At 33.9% G+C, this 25,111-nt stretch overlaps 1 protein-coding gene across 1 annotated transcript in view; it reads right to left on the reverse strand.

The window, feature by feature from the left end:
• SDK1 (sidekick cell adhesion molecule 1) overlaps window positions 1-25,111 on the reverse strand; it is a 1,142,665-nt gene that overhangs the window by 983,378 nt on the left and 134,176 nt on the right.

Raw genomic sequence — 25,111 nt, forward strand, 5'->3', positions numbered from 1 at the left:
AGACTGACTGGCCAAATGGGAAAAAAAAGTGCATAATTTTACTGAAGAAAACAATGCTTTAAAATTTTCATTTGGCCAAATGGAAAAAAGGTGCATAATTTCACTGAAGAAAACAATGCCTTAAAAATTTCATTTGGCCAAATAGAAAAAAAAGGTGCATAATCTTACTGAAGAAAACAATGCCTTAAAAATTAAAATTGGACAGTTGGAAGATAAGGATTCCATGAAACACCAGGAATCAGTCAAGGAGAATCAAAAGAATGAAAAAATAGAAGAAAATGTGAAATACCTCACTGGAAAGACAACTGATCTGGAAAACAGATCCAGGAGAGACAATTTGAGAATCATTGGACTGCCTGAACGCCATGAGCAGAAAAATAATCTAGACACCATATTCCAGGAAATTATTAAGAAGAACTGCCCTGATATCATAGAATCAGAGCATAAAATCATCATTGAAAGAATCTACCAATCACCTCCTAAAAGAAACCCCAAAAGGAAAACTCCAAGGAATATTGTAGCCAAATTCCAGAATTATCAGGTGAAGGAGAAAATACTCCAAGCAACCAGAAAGAAGCAATTTAAATATCATGGAGCCACAGTCAGGATTGCTCAGGACCTGGCAGCTTCAACATCAAAAGACCACAAGGCTTGGAAGATATTCCGGAAGGCAAAGGAGCTTGGATTGCAGCCGAGAATCTATTACCCAGCAAAAATGTTCATTCTCTTTCAGGGGAAAAGATGGACATTTAATGACATTGGGGACTCTCAATATTTCCCGATGAAAAGACCAGAACCGAATAGAAAATTCGATCTTAACATACAAGACTCAAGAGAAGTTTAAAAAGGTAAACAGAGGGGGAAAAATTAGGTTAAACTGTTTATATCTCTACACAGGAAGATAATACTCATAACTCTTAAGAATTGTAAATGTATTTGGGCAGAAAGAAGGACTTTACACAGAGGGTATAAATATAAATTGTCTTTGATGTGATGATACAAAAAAAATTAAGGGGTTAAAAAGGGAGTCTATGGGGAGGAGAGGAAAGGGGAGGTGGAAGGGGATGAATTATATCATATGAAGAGGTGAAAAAAAAAACCTTATTACAATAGAGGGAAAGAAAGAAGAGGTGAACATTGTTTCAACCCTACTCTCATTAGATTTGATTCAAAGAGGGAATAACATATACGTTCATTGAGATAAAGAAACTTAGCTCATTCTTTAGGGAAGCAAAAGGGGAAGGGAAAGGGGGTGACTGATAGAAGGGAGGACAAAAGCAAGGGAGAAAAGGGTAAAGAAAAGAGAGGGGGGTGATAAAAAAGGGAGGGCAGATTGGGGGAGGCAGGGGTAAGAAGTAAAATGTCAGTGAGGAGGAAGAGGGTGAAAGAAGGGGGGGAAGTACAAAGGGGGTAAATAGAATGGAGGGGAATAGACAGTCAGTAATAATAACTGTGAATGTGAATGGGATGAACTCTGCTATAAAATGGAAGTGAATTGCAGAGTGGATTAAAAAACAGGAATCAACAATATGCTGTTTACAAGAAACACATTTGAAGCAGAGAGATACACACAGAGTAAAGGTAAAAGGCTAGAGCAGAATGCTTCAGCTAAAGTAAAAAAAGCAGGGGTAGCAATCCTTATCTCAGACAACGTGAAGTCAAAAATAGATCTCATTAAAAGAGATAAGGAAGGAAATTACATCATGCTAAAAGGTACTATAGATAATGAAGTAATATCAATATTAAATATGTATGCACCAAGTGGTATAGCATCCAAGTTCTTAGAGGAGAAGTTAAATGAGTTACAAGAGGAATTAGATAGTAATACTATATTAGTGGGGGATCTGAATCTCCCCCTCTCAGAATTAGATAAATCTAGCCAAAAAATAAATAAGAAAGAAGTGAAAGAAGTGAATAGATTACTAGGAAAGTTAGACATGATAGATGGCTGGAGAAAATTGAATGGGGATAGAAAGGAATATACCTTTTTCTCAGCAGTACATGGCACATTTTCTTTTTTTTTCTTTTTTTTTTTTTGCAGGGCAATGGGGGTTAAGTGACTTGCCCAGGGTCACACAGCTAGTGTCAAGTGTCTGAGGCCGGATTTGAACTCAGGTACTCCTGAATTCAGGGCTGATGCTTTATCCACTGCATCACCTAGCCGCCCCCTACATGGCACATTTTCAAAAATGGACCATGTATTAGGGCACAAAAACATCATAGTCAAATGTAGAAAGGCAGAAATAGTAAATGCATCGTTCTCAGATCATAAAGCAGTAAAAATTACATGTAAGAAAGAGCCAGGGAAAAGTAGAATGAAAATCAATTGGAAACTAAATAATTTCATTCTAAAGAATGAATGGGCCAAACAACAAATCATAGAAACAATCAATAACTATATCCAAGAGAATGACAATAATGAGACAACATACCAAAATCTATGGGATGCAGCCAAAGCAGTGCTTAGGGGAAAATTTATAGCTCTAAATGCTTACATGAATAAAAAAGAGAAAGAGGAGATTAATGAATTGGGCATGCAACTTAAAAAGCTAGAAAAAGAGCAAATTAGAAATCCCCAATTAGATGCTAAACTAGAGATCCTGAAAATTAAAGGAGAAATTAATAAGATTGAAAGCAAAAAAACTATAGAATTAATCAATAAAACTAAGAGCTGGTTTTATGAAAAAACCAATAAAATAGATAAAATATTGGTTAATTTGATTAAAAAACAAAGAAGAAAACCAAATTATCAGTATCAAAAATGAAAAGGGTGATGTTACCACCAATGAAGTGGAAATTAAATCAATAATTAGGAATTATTTTGCCCAATTGTATGCCAATAAATTTGACAATCTAAATGAAATGGATGAATATTTACAAAAATACAAACTGCCCAGGTTAACTGAAGAGGAAATAAAATCCTTAAAAAAAGAAATTGAACAAGCCATTAATGTACTCCCTAAGAAAACTCCCTAAGAAAAAATCCCCAGGGCCAGATGGGCTTACGGGTGAATTTTACCAAACATTTAAAGAACAATTAATTCAATCAATCAATTCAACAATAGTATTCAAATTATTTGGAAAAATAGGTGAAGAAGGAGTTCTACCAAATTCGTTTTATGACACAAATATGGTGGTGATACCAAAACCAGGCAAAGCAAAAACAGAGAAAGAAAATTATAGACCAATCTCCCTAATGAATATTGATGCTAAAATCTTAAATAAGATATTAGCAAGGAGATTACAGCAAGTGATCACCAGGATAATACACTATGATCAGGTGGGATTTATACCAGGAATGCAGGGTTGGTTCAACATTAGGAAAACTATCAACATAATCAACCACATCAATAAGAAAACTAACCAAAATCATATGATTATCTCAATAGATGCAGAGAAAGCTTTTGACAAAATACAGCACCCATTCCTAATAAAAACACTAGAGAGTTTAGGAATAGGTGGAGCTTTCCTTAAAATAAACAGTATCTACCTAAAGCCATCAGCAAGTATTATATGCAATGAAGATAAATTAGAGGCCTTCCCAATAAGATCAGGGGTGAAACAGGGATGTCCATTATCACCCCTATTATTTAATATTGTCCTAGAAATGTTAGCTTTAGCAATCAGAGAAGAAAAAGGAATTAAAGAATTAGAATAGGCAAGGAGGAAACAAAACTATCACTCTTTACAGATGATATGATGGTATACTTAAAGAATCCTAGAGAATCAACTCAAAAATTACTTGAAACAATTAACAACTTTAGCAAAGTAGCAGGATATAAAATAAATCCACATAAATCATCAGCATTTCTATACATGACCAACAAAGTCCAGCAGCAAGAGATAGAAAGAGAAATTCCATTTAAAGTAATGGTAGATAATATAAAATACTTGGGAGTCTACTTGCCAAGACAAACCCAGGAACTCTATGAACACAACTACCAAACACTCTTCATACAAATCAAATCAGATCTAAATAATTGGAAAGACATCAATTTCTCATGGATAGGCAGAGCTAATATAGTAAAAATGACAATACTACCTAAATAAAAGTACTTATTCAGTGCCATACCAATCAGACTACCTAAAAATTATTTTATAGAGCTAGAAAAAATAATAACAAAATTCATCTGGAAAAACAAAAAAACAAGAATATCCAGGGAAATAATGAAAAAAAAATTCACAGGAAGGTAGGTTAGCGGTACCAAACCTGAAGCTTTACTATAAAGTGGCAGTCATCAAAACTATCTGGTACTGGCTAAGAAATAGAGTGGAGGATCAATGGAATAGGCTAGGCACAGGGAATGCAGTAGTAAATGACACTAGTAATGTAGTGTTTGATAAACCCAAAGACTCCAGTTTCTGGGATAGGAACTCAGTATTTGACAAAAACTGCTGGGAGGGTCAGCTAGGTGGCGCAGTAGATAGAGCACTGGCCCTGGATTCAGGAGGACCTGAGTTCAAATCCAACCTCAGACACTTTACACACTTACTAGCTGTGTGACCCTGGGCAAGTCACTTAACCACAATTGCCTCACCAAAAAATAAAAAAAATTAAAAAATAAAAACTGCTGGGAAAACTGGAAGATAGTATGGCAGAAATTAGGCATAGACCAACATCTTACACCTTATACTAAAATAAGGTCAAAATGGATACATGATTTAGACATAAGAGGTGAAACCATAGGTAAATTAGGAGAGAAAGGAATAGTCTACCTATCAGATCTTTGGAAAGGAAAACAGTTTATGACCAAACAAGAGATAGAGTATATTATAAAATGCAAAATGGATGATTTTGATTACATTAAATTAAAAGATTTTTGTACAAACAGAAGCAATGCATCCAAAATTAGAAGGAAGGCAGAAAGCTGGGAAACAATTTTTATGGCCAGTACTTCTGATAAAGGCCTCATTTCTAAAATATATAAGGAACTAAATCAAATTTATAAGAATCCAAGTCATTCCCCAGTTGTGAAATGGTCAAAGGATATGAACAGGCAGTTTTCTGATGAAGAAACCAAAGCTATCTATTCTCATATGAAAAAATGCTCTAAATCTCTAATGATTAGAGAGATGCAAATTAAAACAACTCTGAGGTAACACCTGACACCTATCAGATTGCCTAAAATTACAAAAAAGGAAAATAATAAATGTTGGAGAAGATGTGGAAAAATTGGAACACTAAGGCATTGTTGGTGGAACTGTGAACTGATCCAACCATTCTGGAGAGCAATTTGGAATTATGCCCAAAGGGCGATAAAGCTGTGCATACCCTTTGACCCAGCAATACCACTTTTTGGTCTTTTTCCCAAAGAGATCATAGAAAGGGGAGAGGGACCCACATGTACAAAAATATTTAAAGCTGCTCTTTACATGGTGGCAAGGAATTGGAAGTTGAGGAGATGCCCATCAATTGGGGAATGGCTGAACAAGTTGTGGTATATGAATGTAATGGAATACTATTATGCTGTAAGAAACGATGAGCAGGAGGAGTTCAAAGAAACCTGGAGGGTCTTGTGTGAGTTGATGATGAGTGAGATGACCAGAACCAGAAGAACATTGTACACAGTATCATCAACATTGTGTGTTGATCTACTGTGATGGACTATATTCTTCTCACCAATGCAATAGTACAGAAGAGTTCCAGGGAACTCATGATAGAAGAGGATCTCCAAATCCAGGGAAAAAAAAGAACTGTGGAGTATAGATGCTGAATGAACCATACTATTTCTTTTGTCTTTGGTGCTGTTGTTTTTCTATTCTGAGGTTTTTCATCATTGCTCTGATTTTTCTCTTATAGCATGACTAATGAAGAAATATGTTTAATGTTATTGTGTGTGTGTGTATGTGTATATATATATAACCTATATCAGATTACCTGCTGTCTAGGGAGGGGGGAGGGAGAAAAATCTGAAATTGGAAAGCTTATATAAACAAAAATTGAGAACTATCTTTACATGTAATGGGAAAAAATAAAATACTTTATTAATTTTTTTAAAAATTTATTGAGAGAATGTCAGTCTTGATGCAGATGGTATAGTTCTATCCTTCCAACAACATGTCAACTTGTCAGTTGATAGGTAACAATTTCACAGAGTAGCAATAGTCAAATTAATATTTATATAAAGTTTTAAAGTTTTGTAATTATTAGCACCTTTATATTCTTCCCCTTACTCCACAACTCTCAGTGCAAAAGCAGAAGGGTCTGAAGGCCAGTTTTTCTTTTGTTTCATGGGTTGCTATGGCCAAAGAATTCATTACCTAATGGCCAACATGCCAATGATTAGCATCTTTAAAATTAGCTATGTTGCTCCTCAGTAGAGTCAGTTTATTGGCAAGAGCATTTTTGAAGTTTTCCCAACTTAGTACAAAGTTAAAGACCCTCATATTTTGCTGATAGCCTTTTAGAGCACAAAGCCAACTATAGACCAAGATAAAAAGTACTTTGTGGACAAATATAACTCATCTTTATTTTGGAACAAAACTTGAAAGATTAAAATTGTAAAATTTTATGGAGAAATTTTCATTTATTTCAAAATATATACTTAAATGAAATAAACTTACTTGCTCATTTATAGGAAATATCCAAACTTCAAGAGGCAAACTAACTTCTGGAATAATAACCAAACATACATCTGGAAGACCTATGATGAAGCATGTTACCTATGGCATGATAGAGAAAGTGATGGACTCAAGGTGCAGAAAGGAACGTATTTTTATATGGCCCTTGGGGTGACTTCTTTTGCTTGACTATGCTGATTTGTTATATGGGTTTTCTCTGTATTAAAGAAGAAGGAAAATTAGCAATAAGAATACTCAGGGGGGAAGAGGATTAAAATGTTTAAATGCAGAAAAGAGAATAAAGAAGCTGAATGAGTTGAAGTAATATTTGAAATTTATTATGTATTTTTTTCAGGGCAATAAAGGTTACATGACTTGCCCGGGGTCACACAGCTAGTGTCAAATGTCTGAGGTTGGATTTGAACTCAGGTCCTACTGAATCCAAGGCTGGTGCTTTATCCACTATTCCACCTAGCTGCCCTATTATGTATTTTTTAAATGAAGACTCATGGTTTCACATATGCTCCTCTTTTTATATTGTTTGTTCCTAGAAAAAGCTTTGGTTTTAAGTTTTATTCTGAACTTAATAAAAATTAAATTAAATTTTAAATTTTAAAACCCACAAAATTTCTCTCAAAACTTCCTATTCTTTCCTCTTCCCCCCCCCTCTCCCTCTTTATATTCCCCCCATCATTCTGGTCTTCGTCTTCATTATGACTTCAGTTCCTCCACTCCCCCTATTTTCCCAGTTCTTCTCTAGCCTCATTTCCCTATCTTCACCATATTAGTCCTATGGTTTACCAGTTCAACTACTCAGGACCAGCTACTCTTGAATCTCTTATACTTTGTTCTATAAGTCACAGCTTTTCATACTACAACCTTGGATTATCTCCTACTTTCTGCCTTCTGTACTTATATTCTCAAGCACTGCTAGAGAAAATCATGTAATTATCAAACCCTATAAAAATCAATGGTAAATAAATCCAATCAGTCAATCAAGAAGCATTTATTAAGCACCTACCAAGAGTAAGGCACAGGGCTACCCATTGCAGAAATAAGGAGAAAAACTTTTGTGGTGTTTTTTCATTTTTTGAGGTTTTTCCCTTTTGTTCAGATTGTTCTTTCACAATATGACTAATGCAGAAATATGTTTAATGTGATTGTACATATATAACCTATATCAGATTGCTTGCTCTCTTGGGAAAGAGGAGGGAAGGGAGAGAGGGAGAAAAAAATTTGAAACTAGAAATCTTATAGAAACAAATGTTGAAAACTATCTCTACATGTAACTGGAAATTAATCAAATACTTTTATGATTTAAAAAAAAAAGAATCAATTCAATGGTCCAACAAATGTTTATCAAAAGCCAGGTTCTGTGCTAAGTGCCGAAGATGAAAAAGGAAGATAGTCCCTTCCCTTGAAGAGCTTATAATTTAATGGGAGGAAACAACACACACAAATGGTCAGGAAAGGGGGAAGGAAGGAGTGTATCTTGTTCAGTGGAGGTGAAACCAGGCAGGGCAGCAGATGCAGAGCAGAGTAAGGCCAAAAGCCTGGTTTCTTCCCTATATAAAGGAAGGCATTTGGAGGAGTTTGGTATGCTACCCTGCAGCCCTCAAGGCACAGAGTAGGTGTTAGCAGCTGGTGGTGAGATTGGGTATTAAGCTTAACCAGGGAGAGGCATCTTGTTCCTTGAAAATGAAACCAGGCAGAGCAACAGGATTGAGAGCTAAAATTTAGAAATCATCCAGTCCAAATTCCAGCTTTTTTTACAGATGAGAAAGTTGAGGTCCCCAAAGACCTTCTGGTCATTTTTCCAAGGCTACATTAGTAGTAGGGAGGTAGAATTGGATAGATGGCCTTGGAGTAGACTTGGGTTCAAGTGTAGCCTCTGACACCTACTGGCTCTATGACCTTAAAGAAATTAATTAACCCTTCAGAGACCCATGCAACTTTCTAAGACTAGATAGTTGAATGGCAGGTTCCCATCTGCACTGGTCAAGAGCCTTCCTTCAATTGTAGTCCCTTATATCAACAATTTAACCTAGGTCCTCTAGACTTCAAATCTTTAGCTCTTTCCAGTACACCAAAGCTGATTCACAATGGATAATGCACTGAGTCTAGAGTCAGGAAGACCTGAGTTCAAATATTTCATTTCACCTCTGCCTATTATAAGTATCTGTTTGAAAATGGGAATAATCATAGCACCTACCTTTGAAAGGTTGTGAGGAGGATCAAATGAGATAATATTTGTAAAGTACTTAGCATAGTGTCTGGCACGTGGTAGGTGCTATATAAATTGTACCATCATTATTATGTTTATAAAGTGCTCTATTGCAGTAATATACTATATAATTATAACCAAATGTTATTATTAAATCTTATCTCCAAAGGTCAAAAAAAGGAGAAAATAAAATGATCTTTGCTCTCTAAGAGCTTTCTTTCTATTGAGTAATATAACTTGTCTGCATATAAGTGCATATAAAACATATAAAATAAATTTAAAGTAATTTTGGAGGTGGAGGGTAGACACTAACCCATAAACACAAAATACTGCAGCAAAAACTAACTAGTCAATATGAATTGTTAGTTAAAAAAAGGAAAGCAATTCAGCAAAAATTAAATTTAGACCACCATCTAAGACACCATAAACCACAATTGGTTTGTAAATGGACATATAATTGAAATAAAAATGGTCACATCAAAAAATGTAATAGAGGAAGAAAAGAAAGAGGTACCTTTTAAATCTAAGTTTAAGGGAGAAAGTCTTACCAAGTAAGGAAGAGAGTTGATCATAATGATTCCATAAGAAACTTCAATTCCAGAGAATTAAAAAATTTGGCACAAACAAAATCAATGCAAGTAGAATAAGAAGGGGAACTGTTAATTGGGAGGGAAATATTTTCATCAAATATGCTATGCTGCATAAAAGCCTAGTATTCAAATACATACAGGAAATTGGTGCAGATATATAGAACAAGAGCAATTTCCCATTTAATAAGTGGCCAAAGGACATGAACAGTGTTCAGCAGCAGAAATGCAAGTGAACAACATCCACAAGAGAAAATGCTCCAAATCACTAATGACAAGAGAAATGCAAACAGTTCTCAGGTTTTGCCTCACACTCATCAATTGGGCAAAGATGATTTAAAAACTGGAATAGTCAATGTGAGAGAAGTTTAGGAGTGATGCACACATTAATATGCTGTTGATAGAGCTATGAATTGGCACAACTGTTCTGGAAAGCAATTTGGAACTATGAGAGAAAAGTCATTAAACTGTTTATACCCTTTGCTCCAGAGATCTCATTAATAAGGATATACCCCAAGGATGTCAATAACAGAATGAAACTTTCACACATATGTAACAAAATATTTATAGCAGTACTCATCGTGCTAGGAAAAGGGAAAAAAAACTTGAAACAAAGTATGCCCACTTGACTAGGGAATGACTTAGCAAACTTATGTGAAAGTACTGGAATACATAGGAAGACTGAGATAGGCTGTTGTCCAAAATATAGCATCAAACCAAAGAGGTTTTGCTGCTTACTGAAATACATAATGAAGAAGAGAATATGATCTACTTAAGGGTAAAACAATGGTCTTACTTCCTTAGCTGACTTTTTTATTCTTGTTCAAATTCATCTGCATATTAAGCCTTCTGAAAGGATCTTGGAAATGTCTAATCCTAAGGAAGACAGCTGTCTGGAACAAAGAGATGGAATCTACACCCAGACACAGGAGTCAAAAAGAAAAAAACAGAATCTTAGTGGGGATAAAAGGGGTGGGAAATTTGGAGGCTTAAGGGGATGGCTCTCTGCCTGGGTTTTATTATCTGGGTATAGTGGTTATAACTAAAGAGATGTCAGCTTAACCTTTTCAAGAATAAGTTTAGCCACAATACCCTAGCCAACTTTGGAGGAGTTGGCCTACAGGTAGCCCAGAAGAAATGAAACACCAAATGTAGTAAGAGGGAACATTTTCCCAGCTGCATTCCCTTGGGTTTCTCCATTATGCCCCTAGGGACCTCAACATCCTACAAGACTGTATTCATTTTCGTTCTGCCTATTATAAATTCCCAAATTAACTATAAAAAGACCTATGAAGGAAGATGCTATCTGCTTCCAGTAATCACCTTTTTTTCTATTCTATTACATTATGGAAATGCTTGTTTTATTTCGTAAGTTCAGATTTTTTAAAAAAAGACTACATTCAGCCTTGGTACTCACACCTCATAAGCACACTGTGCCCCTCTGAATAGAGAGCAGAAGGACGAGCTCCTTCCAAAACCTCCATTTAAATAGGATGCCCAGGCCAATTATTTCTTCATTTCCTCCCTGATTGCACTCCTTCAGATTTGGACTTCTTGGTTGGACTCCTTTGAACTCTCCATGATGCCCTCATTCTGGCTACCTGCCCACCCCACCCCTTCCTAGCTTCCTTTTATGTGTTGTCTTCCTTCATTAGATTGTAAGCTCCTGGAGGGCAGGGCCTGAATGACTAGATATAATAGACCCAATCACAAGTAATACTCAGTAACAAGCATTAATAAGTAGAAACTAAGACTAGTAGAACAATGTTTAGCAATCCTCCATTAGATCATTGGAGATCTGTCTCCAGGTGAGACTATATACCAAGTCACCAAGTCACCAAGAAACCAATATGGATAAGTGGAGTAACAAGCCCAGTGAAGATACTACACCCAGAAAGAAGCACACCAAGAAAAAACAACAAAAATCATAGGAAAAACATAGGTAATCATAGAAATTTGGGAGGTATGAGTTGCCCCTCAATGTATATCCTGGCACACAGATTTCCTATTCTCCCCAATGACAATGTGTATAGATGTGGAATAACATTCTACCTGGTCAATAGGAGAAGAGTTCTCTTAAGACTTTCCTTACCATGTTACTTCATTCAATTCTTTTGCTTTGTAATAATTATGTCCTCCAGGTTATTAGGGGAAAACTTTTTAAAAGTAAAATAAATGAGCTATTGTTTTTAATAAATGCAAACATAAACAGTACCTTGAAACAAGAACATGGTTACATGTAAGAAACATGTAACCTGGATACTATAAATATTATTGATCTATATAGCTCAATAGCTATAGCATAAGTGGCAAATATGAAGAATTCAGAGAATTTGGGAAGACCTAAATAAACTGACAAAGAGAAAATAAACAATTTACTAACTGTGTGACCCTGGGCAAATCACTTAACCTTCAATGCCCTGCAAAAAAAAGAGAAAAAGAGAGAGAGAGAGAGAGAGAGAGAGAGAGAGAGAGAAACAAAACCAAGAGAACACTGTTCACAATAACCCTAATAATGTAAAGGAAAAGTACATTAAAAGACATCAGAACTCTAATCAACATAATGAATGACCAATCTTGACTGAAGAGAACTAAAGAGGACACAAATGCCACCACCCACCCACACCCAACTTGCTTATAAAAGAATGAGGTATGTGCTATTAGATCCATTTCTTTTGCTTTTCCCATTACAAGAGATGGTACTATCATTGGAAGATAGTATTGGGAAATTATATGGGGTTTTTTCTTTAATAAGCAGTTTTAGTTTTGTTATTGTCATTTCTATTTCTATAAGGTTTTAAAAGGTCATAAAACAATGAGAACTGTATTCACTACAATTTTACACTGTCTAATCTCAACTTGTCCTCACCTATGAATAAAAAAGCTTTTATTCTTTCCTGATTAACTCTCTAGAACACTCTCTACAATGATTACTCCTTACCTTCTCTTTACTCCTCAAGCTTCCTCTTTCAACTCAGCAGAGGAGCTCACCTATTTTACTAAAAAACAGAGGCCGTCTGTTACAATTTCCCTCTTGTCCTCCCTACTCAAACCTCAAATTCTCAAAAGAACACCCAAAATGAAATCAAACAACCAAAGATAACTTAACTAGAAGAGATAATAAACATAACAGAAAGGCAGGGGCTAAGTTAGTAGGACAGAATGTAGAAGCTATACAGTTTTTGCTTATTTGTTTCTTTATTACACTGTGGAAGGAGTAGGGGAGTTAAAGTTGAGACAAAAGGCGAGTTTCATGTATGATATTCTTTTTATGTTGCATGTAGAAATGTTTGCTTTATTTAAAGTTCTAAAAACCTTTGAAAAGTTTAGAATTTTTTTACTGTTTAAGAACTTATGTATTAGCATAAATAATCTCTTCTCTTTTTGTGTTTTTAACCCTAGGACCTAGCACAGTGCCTTCAAAAACTGTTTAATAAAATCTTGTTCAATCAAATTGAGAGTTCTCACACACTTGTATTTATTCTGTTTTTATTTTATGCCTAATTTAAAGTTTGAATATGATGCTCCCTCCATGGTCCGCCATATGTCTTGTTTGTTAAGGCACACATATCAATCAATTAGCTATTTTATAACACTGACATTTAATAACATTTACCTCATTCTATACCTTCCTCTGATACCTTAATAATTCATTCAAGTAAAACCTAAAATTAATTTATTCATTAGTAATTTCTGTTTTGATACTTAATGATTGATTAATTTAAATCACAGTTCAGATACCAAAATCAAGTCAAATGATCCTATGACCTAAGTGAGACAAGCAGTAATTATGAGAAAAAATAGAAAATGCAATTAAATGTCTAAATTTAATATCAATATGTTTATATTTATCTAGGAAAAATAACATTCTTAAAATAATAAGAAACTTCATATTGCTTTATGAGATGAAATAACAGAATAATATAATTTTATACTGGAACGGAACAGAGAGATCATTAGATCTGTCCCCCTTAATTCACAGATGAAAAATCTACACAGATTAAATTCTACCTTACTAACAATAATCTATTATATAGATTACCTCTAAATCAGAAGAACCAGGCAGCCACAATTTTCTAAGATTGTCATTTTAAAAGTCAGCTTTTACCCCAGTCATATTTTTATACTATTTATTGGGCTAAGTTTAGGGTAAAGTTAATAGCCAATAGAAAAGTAAATCTAGATTTTAAACATATGAGTTTCTATTTTTAAACTAAATAGTGAAGGAAAAATGCAATCAAGAAAAAAATTCATTATGATTTATTTAAAACAACTCAAAATGTCATCATAAAATGTCTCACACATTAAAAGGGAGCTACTTTAAACTATTTGCCTTTCACTGTGTGCATAATCTTATTTCATTTTGGAAATTTAATTGTGTTTTGCGTATGACCTTTAAAACATCATTGTCACAGCTTGATGATAACGTCCTCATAATTTCCATGCAACATTCTACCACAGATGGGAAGTAATAAAGTCATAATAAAAATACTCAAACTTTATACTAGTCTTTGGGAAATTTTTCTTTTCTAAAATTTAAATATTTGTCTTTTCAGAAATGAAGGCTATATTTTGTTTGATTTCCCTAGGAAAGCATAGATATTTTGAAGGGTTAAAAGTACCCAAAATATCCTTCTCACTGCTCTCTTCCCATCCAAATTCCACCTCTTAAATGCAACCAAACTCAAGTACCATCTCCTCCAAGATAATGTGTCAGACAAATCCTCTAAGCATTATGTAAACACTAAATTAGAAATGACTTTCAATAGCAGTTGATGCCCCACTTTATGTAAGGAAGTACAAGGTTATTTTGTGACTGTCATACTATATCCCTTTAAGTATATGTAGTTTTAGCTTGTTAAATAAGCTGTATTCAGGGGCAGCTAGATGGCGCAGTGGTTAAAGCACCAGCCCTGGATTCAGGAGTACCTGAATTCAAATCCGACCTCAGACACTTGACACTTACTAGCTGTGTGACTCTGGGCAAGTCACTTGACCCCCCACTGCCTGCCAAAAATAAAAAATAAGCTGTATTCCACAAATTAATTTGTAAGTATATTCTTTGGAGTTTTTGACTCAGTTTTACATTGAAATATCATAGATTCTTTCACTGGTTCACCAGTTTAAACCACAATGCCAATGAAATAACAAAGCAAAATACAAAATGGCCTGCTATCACAGATTTCCCCCTTTCACATCTGCAGGGATGGAAACAGAATAACGGTAAATGAGGAAGAAGTTGTTAAGAATCATACAGTATACAGTATAACTTGACTGTTATTACAAGTATGCCTCATCTTATTGCACTTTTATTTTATTGCACTTCACAGATATTATACTTTTTTTGGTGAGGCAATTGGGGTTAAGTGACTTGCCCAGGGTCACAAAGCTAGTAAGTGTCAAGGGTCTGAGGGAAGATTTGAACTCAGGTCCTCCTAACTTCAGGGCTGGTGCTCTATCCACTGTACCACCTACCTGCCCTATTACACTTTTTTTAAAACAAATTGAAGGTTTCTGGCAGCCTTGCCTTGAGCAAGTCTATCAGCACCATTTTTCCAATAGCACGTGCTGACTACATATCTCTGGGTCACGTTTAGGTGATTCTAACAATATTTCAAACTTTTTGATTATTATCTCTATTATGGTTATTTGTGATCAGTGATCTTTGATGTTACTATTGTAATTGTTTTGGGACACTGCAAACCACACCCATATAAGACAGCAAACTTAATTGATAAATGTTGTGTGTGTTCCAACTGCTCCACCAACTAGCTGCTAACTCACTCGCTCTTGCTCTGTCTCTCTCCCTCTTCCCCCCCCCCACCCCACTCTCTCTCCCCAACCCAGGCCTCCTTATTCCCTAGGACATGACACTATAGAAATTAGGGCAATTAATAACCAAAAAATGACCTCTAATTGTCCAAATGAAAGGAAGAGTCAATCAATGTGACAAATTTCAATGTTGTCTTATTTCAAGAAAATGCCATAGTCACCCAAACCTTTAGCAACCACAACCCTGATCAGTCAGTAGCTATCAACATCAAGGCAAGACACTCCACCTGCAAAAAAAGAGTATGACTTGACAAAGCCTTAGATGATGGTTGGCACTTTTTAGCAATAAAGTATTTTTAATTAAGGTATATACATTATTTTTAGACAATACTGTTACATACTTAATAGACTACAGTATAATGCAAACATAACTTTTATATGCACTGGGAAACCAGAAAAAAAATGTGACTCTTTATTGTAATATTCACTTTCCTGCAGTGGTCTAGAACTGAAGGCACAATATCTCTGAGGTATGCCTGTTGTACTACAAATGTCCAAGTCATACTGGTATAAGACCTGAATTATTTCATTCTTGTGTTCTTGTTGGACAATTGGAGTACGCTCAGAAAAGGGAGACTGAAGCCATGCCATGTGAGAATTCACTAAATGAACTAGAAATATTTATTTTGGAGAGGAGAAGTCATGGTAAGGGAATAAGATAACTGTCTCCAGATACATGTCATGCTTGTTCACTTAGAAAAAATATAACTTCTGCTTTCCCTCAAAAGGCAAAACTAGAAGCATTGAGTGGAAGTTAAAGAATGACAGATTTTCATTAAACATACAGGAAAACTTCCTAATACTTCTAGCCTTCCCAAAAGTAGAATGGATTGTCTCAGAAGGTAGTAAGCTACCTGTCACCACAGGTCTTCAACTAGAGGTTGTATGACCATCTGTCAAGGACACTGTAAGAGAATGACAGCTGAGTTCTGGTTTGGCTTAAATGATCACTGAGATTCCATCCCTTTCTGAGACTCAGATTCTGAGTTTTTAAGTGTTCACAGTGACTGACTAACTATATGACAGAAGTCTAATTTACTTTTTTTTAAAAACCTTCAAGTAATTTGTTGGTTTCTCCAGATAATATGAGTTTTTCCAGATTTGGGTGGAAATGAGCCAGCTAGTATCATCTATAAGACAATTTATTTTAACACAAAATTTAAAAGATTTAAATTAATCATTTGTCCAAATCATAAAAAGTAGACTTGAAACTTTTACATGAGAAAAATATGTAACAGGCAAAAAGAAATTAAAATTATCCACTGGCTGTACTTTCAAGTGAATAATGTTTTAATAAACATAATGATTATTTAGAAGTTAGTTTGAAGATTTAAAGTTTTACCTAAGCAGTATTTCTGAAATGCAATCTGCTTTAGGAATAGAAACTAGTTGTAAGACTAAGAAGCAATGTAGTTTGTATAGTACTTAAAAACTCTGATAAAAGGTATACCTATCTTCTTTAATGATTTTTTTTCCAGATCTTAATTGTGAAAGCAAAAATACTTTACTGGAAGCATTTCCTTACCAGAATCTGATTTCTAGCTAAAAGACAGTTGTTTAAGGGTTTTAAAAATAGCCAAAAAATAGTCTGGCAATGCATCTTCTTGGAAGAAACATTGTACATAATTCAATTCAATTCATGGTACTGTGTTAGGTGCTTGTGATACAAAATAGAAATAAGAGCCTTATAATTAACTGAGAAGGTACAACAACAGTAATAATACCTAACTCATATATATATATATATATATATATTTCTTTGAGATAGCAAAATTCTTTACATATGTTATAATATTTTATGTCATTTTAACTCATTTTTTATAAATATGTATATATGTATATATATGCAAACACATATATACATTAGGACAATACAACCCAATTTGAAGAAGGAAATATATCAAAGAAGACTCTCAGGAGAGTAGCACCTCAGCTGAGCTGAAGGATAAAAAGCATTCTGAGAGTCAAAGGGGAGAGAGCAATACACTATAAGCATGGAAGATAATCTGAAAAACAGAGATAAACAAAACCAAAGCAAAAAAGTCACTGAATTGACTTACAAAATTGTTAAAGTTTTTTTTTTAATTCATGAATTAGAGAAATAAGTTAATTTGATCCAAGAAATTGATGCCAAAAATAAAAGAGCAGAATTCACAACCCAAAAAAAGGAAATTAAAGAAACCAGTAACTTTAATGAAATGGAAGAGAAGTCAATTTTTTTAAATCAGATTAACAGGCCTAGCAAATAAAGAATTTGAATGACACAATTTTTGAAAAATAAATTCAATAATCCAGAAACTAATTCCCAAAGGAAGGGGGGGGGAACCCAGGTCCCACATGAATTTACAAGTAAATTTTATATAATATTTAAAGACCAATTAATTTCACTATTCATATATTATTTGGGAAAATACAGAAAGAAGGTTTCCTACCAAATTTCTTCTATGAAACAAATAGGGCCTTGCTACTGAAACAAGGTTGAAGATAAAGCAGAGGGGGGAAAAATGGCCAATATCTCTAATGAATACCAATGTAAAAATCATTGTAAAACATTGAATACAATATTAACAAAGAGGCTACAGTGGGCATCTAAGTGGTACAGTGGATAGAGCACCAGGCCTGAAGTCAAGAAGACCTTAATTCAAATTTGGTCTCAGATACTTAACTAGATGAATGGCCATGGGCAAGTCACTTAACCCTGTTTGCCTCAGTCTCCTCAGCCATAAAAGGAAAAGGAAATGACAAATCACTCCAGTATCTTTGCCAATAATACTTCAAATAGGATCACAATGAGTTGGATACAACTAAAATGACTGAACAAAAAAACACAGCAACATATTAAAAATTTATATATACTCTGACCAGATCACATAAATCTGTATAAAAAGAATATAGGCTTGGTTCCAACATTTGGAAAATTATTAATAAAACAGATATATCGATATAAAAATAATGAAATCCCATTGATATCAATGGATGAAGAAAACACTTTTCACAAAATGCAAAAATTATCTGTTTCTAAATCATATGAATAATTGGTTCTTTCCTCAATATGGTCAACAATATGGTCAACTAAAGCACAGGCCACCCTTATATATACTGGAGATAAAGTAGAGGTTCATTTAATAAGCAAAGATACCCATTATTGCCACTATTATTTGGTATTGTTCTGTTAATATTGGCTTTTGCAAAAAGGCAAGATAGAAATTGGGGAAATAAGCGTCAGCAAAGAAAAAGTGGAATTATATCTATGTTTTTAACAGATAATATGTTTTCAGGATAATACCACCATTAATTTTAGAATTGGAAGGAGCCTTATATGCCATCTAATCCAACCATCCATTTTATAAATTAAAAACTAAAGCCTGAAAAAGTTAAGTGATTTGCCCAAGGCCACATAGGTATTAAGTGATGGTGGAAGGATTTGAACCCAAATGTCTGTGGTTTTTCTACTATGTAAAAAGTTCTAGCACTATAACTAAAAATTAATTGAGATGTTTATTAATTTTAGTAAAGTAGAAAAATCAAAAATAAACCTAAATCAGCAGCCTTCTTTATATTACCTATTAAGCCTAACAGGAAAAAATAGAAAAAGAAATTCCAATCAAATAAGTAGAGAATGTATAATAAATCTGCCAGTCCACCCCCAAAAACACTCAATACCTGTATGAATACAATTACAAAATATCGTAGAATTTGAAAAGACTTAGTTAATGGGATAGTTAACTATTCATGGTTAGATCATAAGAAGTACCACATAGAATTTATAATTTTTCCTTAAAGCAAGTAATATGAAATGGATATTCATAATTTCATATGGAATCCTCTTTTTGTATTCTGATGTATATTAAAATTATCTTTTTGTTTAATTTTAGAATAATTTGTTTTTTAAAACTTGGTGCTGGTTTTGAAAAAATAGAAAACTTGATAGAGTAGTTTAAGAAAACAAGACCTAGAAACAATCATAGTGTTTTGTAAACCTAAGGTCACCAAGTAATAAGGTAAGAGTTCCCTATTGAGCAAACCACACAAATCACTAACCACAGTGTGGTTGTACGGATGTCCCTAAGTTACTGTGTTTGTTTCTTCTATATATTATCTATCTAGTCTTTTCTACTGTCAAACCTCTCTTTATTTAACCAGTATCAAATTGGTTGAATAATTACTACTTTGTAGGATAGTTCAAAATTTGGTACTGTTAGACCCCATTCCCACTTTATAAAAGTATTATCCTTTAGATTCTAGACCTTTTTGTTCTTCCATATAATTTTGTTATTTAATTTTCAGGTCTATGAAATAGTCCTTTCATAGTTTGATTGGTATGGCACTGAATAAATAAATTAATTTAGGAAATTTGTCATTTTTATTATAATGGTTCAACCTATCATGAGCAATTAATGTTTCTCCAGTTATTTTGGCCTGTTTTTATTTGTCCAGAATCTTTTATTAGATTCACGAGTATTCATATAGTTCCTGGGTGAATTTTGGTAGATAAACTCACAAATACTTTATAACTTCTGTAGTTATTTTAAATGGAATCTCTCTTTGTAGCTCTTCATGCTGGGTTTTCTTGTTAATATATAAAGATGCTGATGATTTATTTTATATCCTGAAATGTTGCTAAATATATAGTTTCAATTAATTGTAGTTGATTGTCTACTATTCTCTAAGTACACTATCAAATCATTTGCAAAATTTTTTTCTGGCCCTATTGCTACAGCTAGCATCACTAACACTCTGTTAAAGAGTAATGGTAGTAATGGACATCCTTGCTTTTCCTCTGATCTTATTGGAAAGGCCTCTAACTTTTTTTTCATTATAAAATGTTTGTTCTTGGACTTAGATATTGTTTACCATATTAAGAAATGTTTTGTTTATTCCTGTGATTTCTAGAGTTTTTAATAGAAATGTATTTTGTCAAAAGTCATTTCAGCATCTTTTGTTATAATGTTCTAGTTATTTATATTATTAACATAGCTTATTACATTTATAGTCTTCCATATGCAAAACCTACCCAGAATTACTGGTATAAATCTAAATTGATCAAAATATATAATAATTCTACTATAGTGGCTCAAATAATTCTCTAAGACAATAAATTATGAGTTGTATTTATCATTGGGGAAAATTTCAACAATGACAAAAGGAAATAAATTTTAGGGTTTACCATGCATAGAAACATAAAAAATAAAATAAAATAATTCATTTTGGTAGGCTAATATTGCTATTTACCAAATATTCCTCTTGTCCTCTTGAAAAGCTTCACATAAAAAAAAGAAAAGAAAAGTTTCTCATGCACTAGGTTGGGAGGTCTTGTGATAAAATCAAGGTTTTAGAGGTAGAAGTGACCTTACAAACCATACAAGGCTTCCATTTTACAAATAAGGAAACTGCAATCCAAAAACTGGAGAAACTTGCCCAAGATTAAAAATCATTTTTCTTAAAGCCGGAAGATCATTCTATATATGAGAAAATTGAGGTCCATTGAAAGTAAGTAGTATTCCCACAATCAGAGTCAATTAAATGACAGCTCCAGAACCCAGGTTTATTGTCACCAAATCCAGTGTGTATGTCATTGTACCACATGCCTCTTCACATTTTTAAAGGACTGAATTGATGGAATTCTCTCTTAAAACTCTCCCCTCATGCCATTGTTGTGCCAACTCACAGTGGAAGTCTTCCAAAGTCCTGAACATCAAAAGGGTACAGAAAGACTCCCTACCACAATGAAACAATGGCTAAGGAAGAACAGTTTGGAGAAGAAGAGAAGAGCCGTGTTACATATTTGACTTCTGTAGATACTTCCTATTATTCTCCTAGGCATCCAAGGGCAAAAGTGATGAGAGAAAACTCAAAAAGAAATGGGGAAAGGCCATAATGTAGGAATACATCTTTTGAGGTCTCCTTCTTTGCTTGTCTGCTCAAATGCAAATTCTCTTCACTTCACTTCAGAATTGCCCTCCCCTTCAGCCTAGCAATCAAGAGGGAGACGCAGCACATGCTACAAAAGCTATCCAACAGACTAAGGTAGCTCCTTCCTGATGCCTCATAAACTTCAAATCAAAGCCACTACTTCTAAGGTAGAAGAAAGGAAGATGGAATAAATGGAAGAAAAGGAGAAAGTCACCTTTGCTTCTTCCTACTACTTCCCCTTCCAAAACGCTGCACATTTGGGGTGGGGCATATATTCGGTATCTACTTCTGTGCAAACAGGAGGCATTCCGTTAGTAGAATTTAAGCTCCTGGAGGACACTGATTATCTTTCTTTTATATTTATATCCCCAGTATGCAGTTAAGTTTCTGGCACACGGTTGCCATGTAAGCAATGCTTGCTAAGTAACTGCTGATTAAGTTAATTAATTCAAGGTTCTCCATCATCACATTCTCCTCTCACAGTCTTCCTTGGACCACTTCTAGTGACATACTTTCTACCATTTTGTGGCTTCTATTCTTATCTCATGTGCTTGAAATGCTAGAACAATGAGCATGAAAAGATATGGAATTGTAGCCCAAAAAATCAAGAAATAACCTCTCTTAACCACATTAACTTTATTTTATTAAGTTTAAATATCTTAGAAGCAGAGATATAAATTATGTAAATGAGTATTAAAACTGCAAGTGAAGGGCAGCTATGTGGCGCAGCGGATAGAGCACCGACCCTGGATTCAGGAGTACCTGAGTTCAAATCCGGCCTCAGACACTTAACACTTACTAGCTGTGTGACCCTGGGCAAGTCACTTAACCCCAATTGCCTCACTAAAAAAAAAAATTTTTTAATTAAAAAAAAAAAACCTGCAAATGATATAATGGCAATACTGTTGAAGTTGTCGTGGTCTACTTCCAATGCCTTTCCTAATATAAATAAAATAGCTCTTATACAGATCTTCACATTTTTATGTACAGGTGGAAAAAATATATTTGATCTGTGTGAAAAGTACTTTTTCCATATATCCAGGTCAATTATTTCCTCTCCTTTCCATTCATCCTCTATCCATTTCCATTCTATTCTACAGATCCTGGAAGATCCATAATTATATGTCAAAATAAATATTGCCAGAAACATTGTCAGATATTACCCCTAAAATGGGGATAATAATCCCAGGATCATTGTTAAGATCAAATGAGGGGGCAGCTAGGTAGCTCAGTGGATAAAGCACCAGCCCTGGATTTAGGAGGACCTGAGTTCAAATCCAGCCTCAGATACTTGACACTTACTAGCTGTGTGATCCTGGGCAAGTCACTTAACCCCCATTGCCCTGCAAAAAAAAAACAAAAAACAAAAAAAAAAAACAAAGAAAGTGATGCCAATAGAAGTGAACCCCCTTGCTCAGGTGACACAGCTAGTAAATGACAAAGATATGATTCAAACCCAAATAATAGCAATTATAATAATAACAATGATACCATCTGGTATTTATATAGCACTTTAAGGTTTGCAAAACGCTTTTTAAATATTAACTAATTTTATCCAATAAAATTTATACAGGACAGAAACAAGTTTTCTATCTAGTGATTCCTGCTGAGAATTCCTTATTTCCAAGGACATGGAAACATGTAATACCATGGTTGTATCTCCAGGATATTGTATGTCATGTGAAATTAATCAAATCATGCGTACATTTTAGAATTTATTTTAAAGTTGTTATCAAATTTTCTGAATGAGAAAAACCAAAAGGGAAAAAAATATAGCATTTTAATAGCAATGTAAAGACCACAGATTCCTACATTTAGGTGTTATAAATGTGTAAGAAGAAAAACAAGAAAGGATTAAGATCTTAGTAGGGGGAGGGGGGAGGGATAGAGATTGGAACAGAAAAATCTAAATAAAAATGCTTAATCTGGAAAAAATTATTTAAAAAGGTGGGAGAGGAGTTCTGGGAAAGGTTCAGGAGGTATATATGTATTTATATACACACATAAATATATATGTTGCACATATATGCATTATTTAGGTCTTATTTATATATTAATTATATTTAAACAAAATTTTCATGTTATTTATATAAATTGATATATGATATTTATAAAAGTTATTTAAAGATTTCAAATACTAAGTTATATATATATATTAGAATATATTTAGGTATATCTAAATGTAATAACGTAGAAAATTTATATTATGTATGTCATATATGTGTATGCATATATTATGTCTATGTTTAATATATCTATAAAATATAATTATAGATCACAAATTAAAATAAAATAAAAAGATCTTAATAGGCTCTTAGGAAAGACAAAAGGTATCACAAGGCTACATGAGAAAATAAAAAACAACTAAAAGATGTAATTTCCTCCTAAGATAAAAAAAGTATAAATTAAAAAGCTTGAGTTAGTTCAAACTGCCACATAGCAAAAGGACTTGAGATATAATTGCACATGAGAACTAAAAGTACTATTTGCTATAAAATATAGTTGTGTGCTATAAAATGAAGTCGTTTTTTTCAGTCATGTCCAACTCTTAATGATCCTATATAGGGTTTTCTTGGCAAAGATACTGGAGTGGTTTGCCATTTCCTTTTCCACATTATTTTACAGATAAGGCAAACAGGATTACGTGATTTGTCCAGGGTCACACAGCTATTTAGTGTCTGAAGCTGAATTTGAACTCAGGAAGATGAGTCTTCCTAACTGCAAGCCTGGCACTCTATCTACTGTATCACTACCTATCTGCTCCCTATGAAATGTTGACTTGCACTTACAAAATAAATTTTATACATGTAAGATTACAAATAACATTAAAGTGACACCATCATAATAGCTTTTTGGCTGTTCCCCCTGCTTCAAGTGTCTCCTTACTTCAGTCTATCCTCTATTCAACTTATCAAATTATCTCACTTTAATAAGATCTATGCTATCACCACCCCTATAACAATAAATTCTAATGACTCCCTATTACCTCCAAGATCAAATATAAAATCCTCTCTTTGGTTTTTAAAGCCCTTTATAATCCGGCTCCTCCCTACCTTTTTGATCTTTTTACACCCTACTCCTATATACCCTACTCTCCAGTGACACTGGCCTTCTTTCTTTTCCTCACAAAAGACATTCTATCTCCTGGTTTTGTATTTTCAACTGTCTCCAATCTGTGGATAGCCTTCTTCAAAAATGAAGGACAAAAAAAAATTCTCCATCCTCACTTATAACTCCTGGTTTTCCTTGCTAGCTTAAAGTGTCGACTAAAGCCCCACCTTCTGTAAGAATCCTTTGCCAAGCCTCCTTCATGCTTGTGCATTCAATTATCCCCAATTTATCTTGTCTCTATCTTGTTTGTTCATAGTTTTTTTCTAGTTGTCTTCACCATTAGTTCCTTGGAAGCAGAAACTGTTTTTGTATTTCTTTGTATCCCCAGAGTTTAGCACAGTGCCTGGAACATAATGGGGCTTAAGAAATGCTTGTTGATTTGGCTTTTTGATCATCATCTAAAAGGAACTTCATCGTAAGCTATTGCTCCTACCTAAAAGTTGCCCATAGTCAAATACAAAGGGCTGACTTACTTTAATAAAATATAATATATAAAAATACAAAATTATAAAACAGATAATGAGTTGGTTATTCAAACTTACAAAATGTTTCTTTTTTCACGAGAATTTACCACTAAATCCTTCTAAATAAGTTTCCTTTGATACATTCAAAATGTGATTCAATCTTTAAAGATATAACATAAACAAACTTTCTTAGGAAAACATCTTTAGGAATGTGTGAAAATTCTATAGTACTATCATAATGAACTTGCTACAAAGATGCTATAAAAAGGTACTAGAACTTGACCTTACTTCACGCAAAAAAAAAAAAATTATTTGATGTGGACCTGTGATTTCATCAATGTAGTAGCTACCTCCAAAGATGAAGATTTAAGCCCTCTCAACATGGGCTACTCTTACTCATATCATCTCATAAACTTTCC

Source organism: Dromiciops gliroides, chromosome 1 (assembly GCF_019393635.1).
Source record: "Dromiciops gliroides isolate mDroGli1 chromosome 1, mDroGli1.pri, whole genome shotgun sequence".
In the NCBI taxonomy this organism is placed as follows: Eukaryota; Metazoa; Chordata; class Mammalia; order Microbiotheria; family Microbiotheriidae; genus Dromiciops; species Dromiciops gliroides.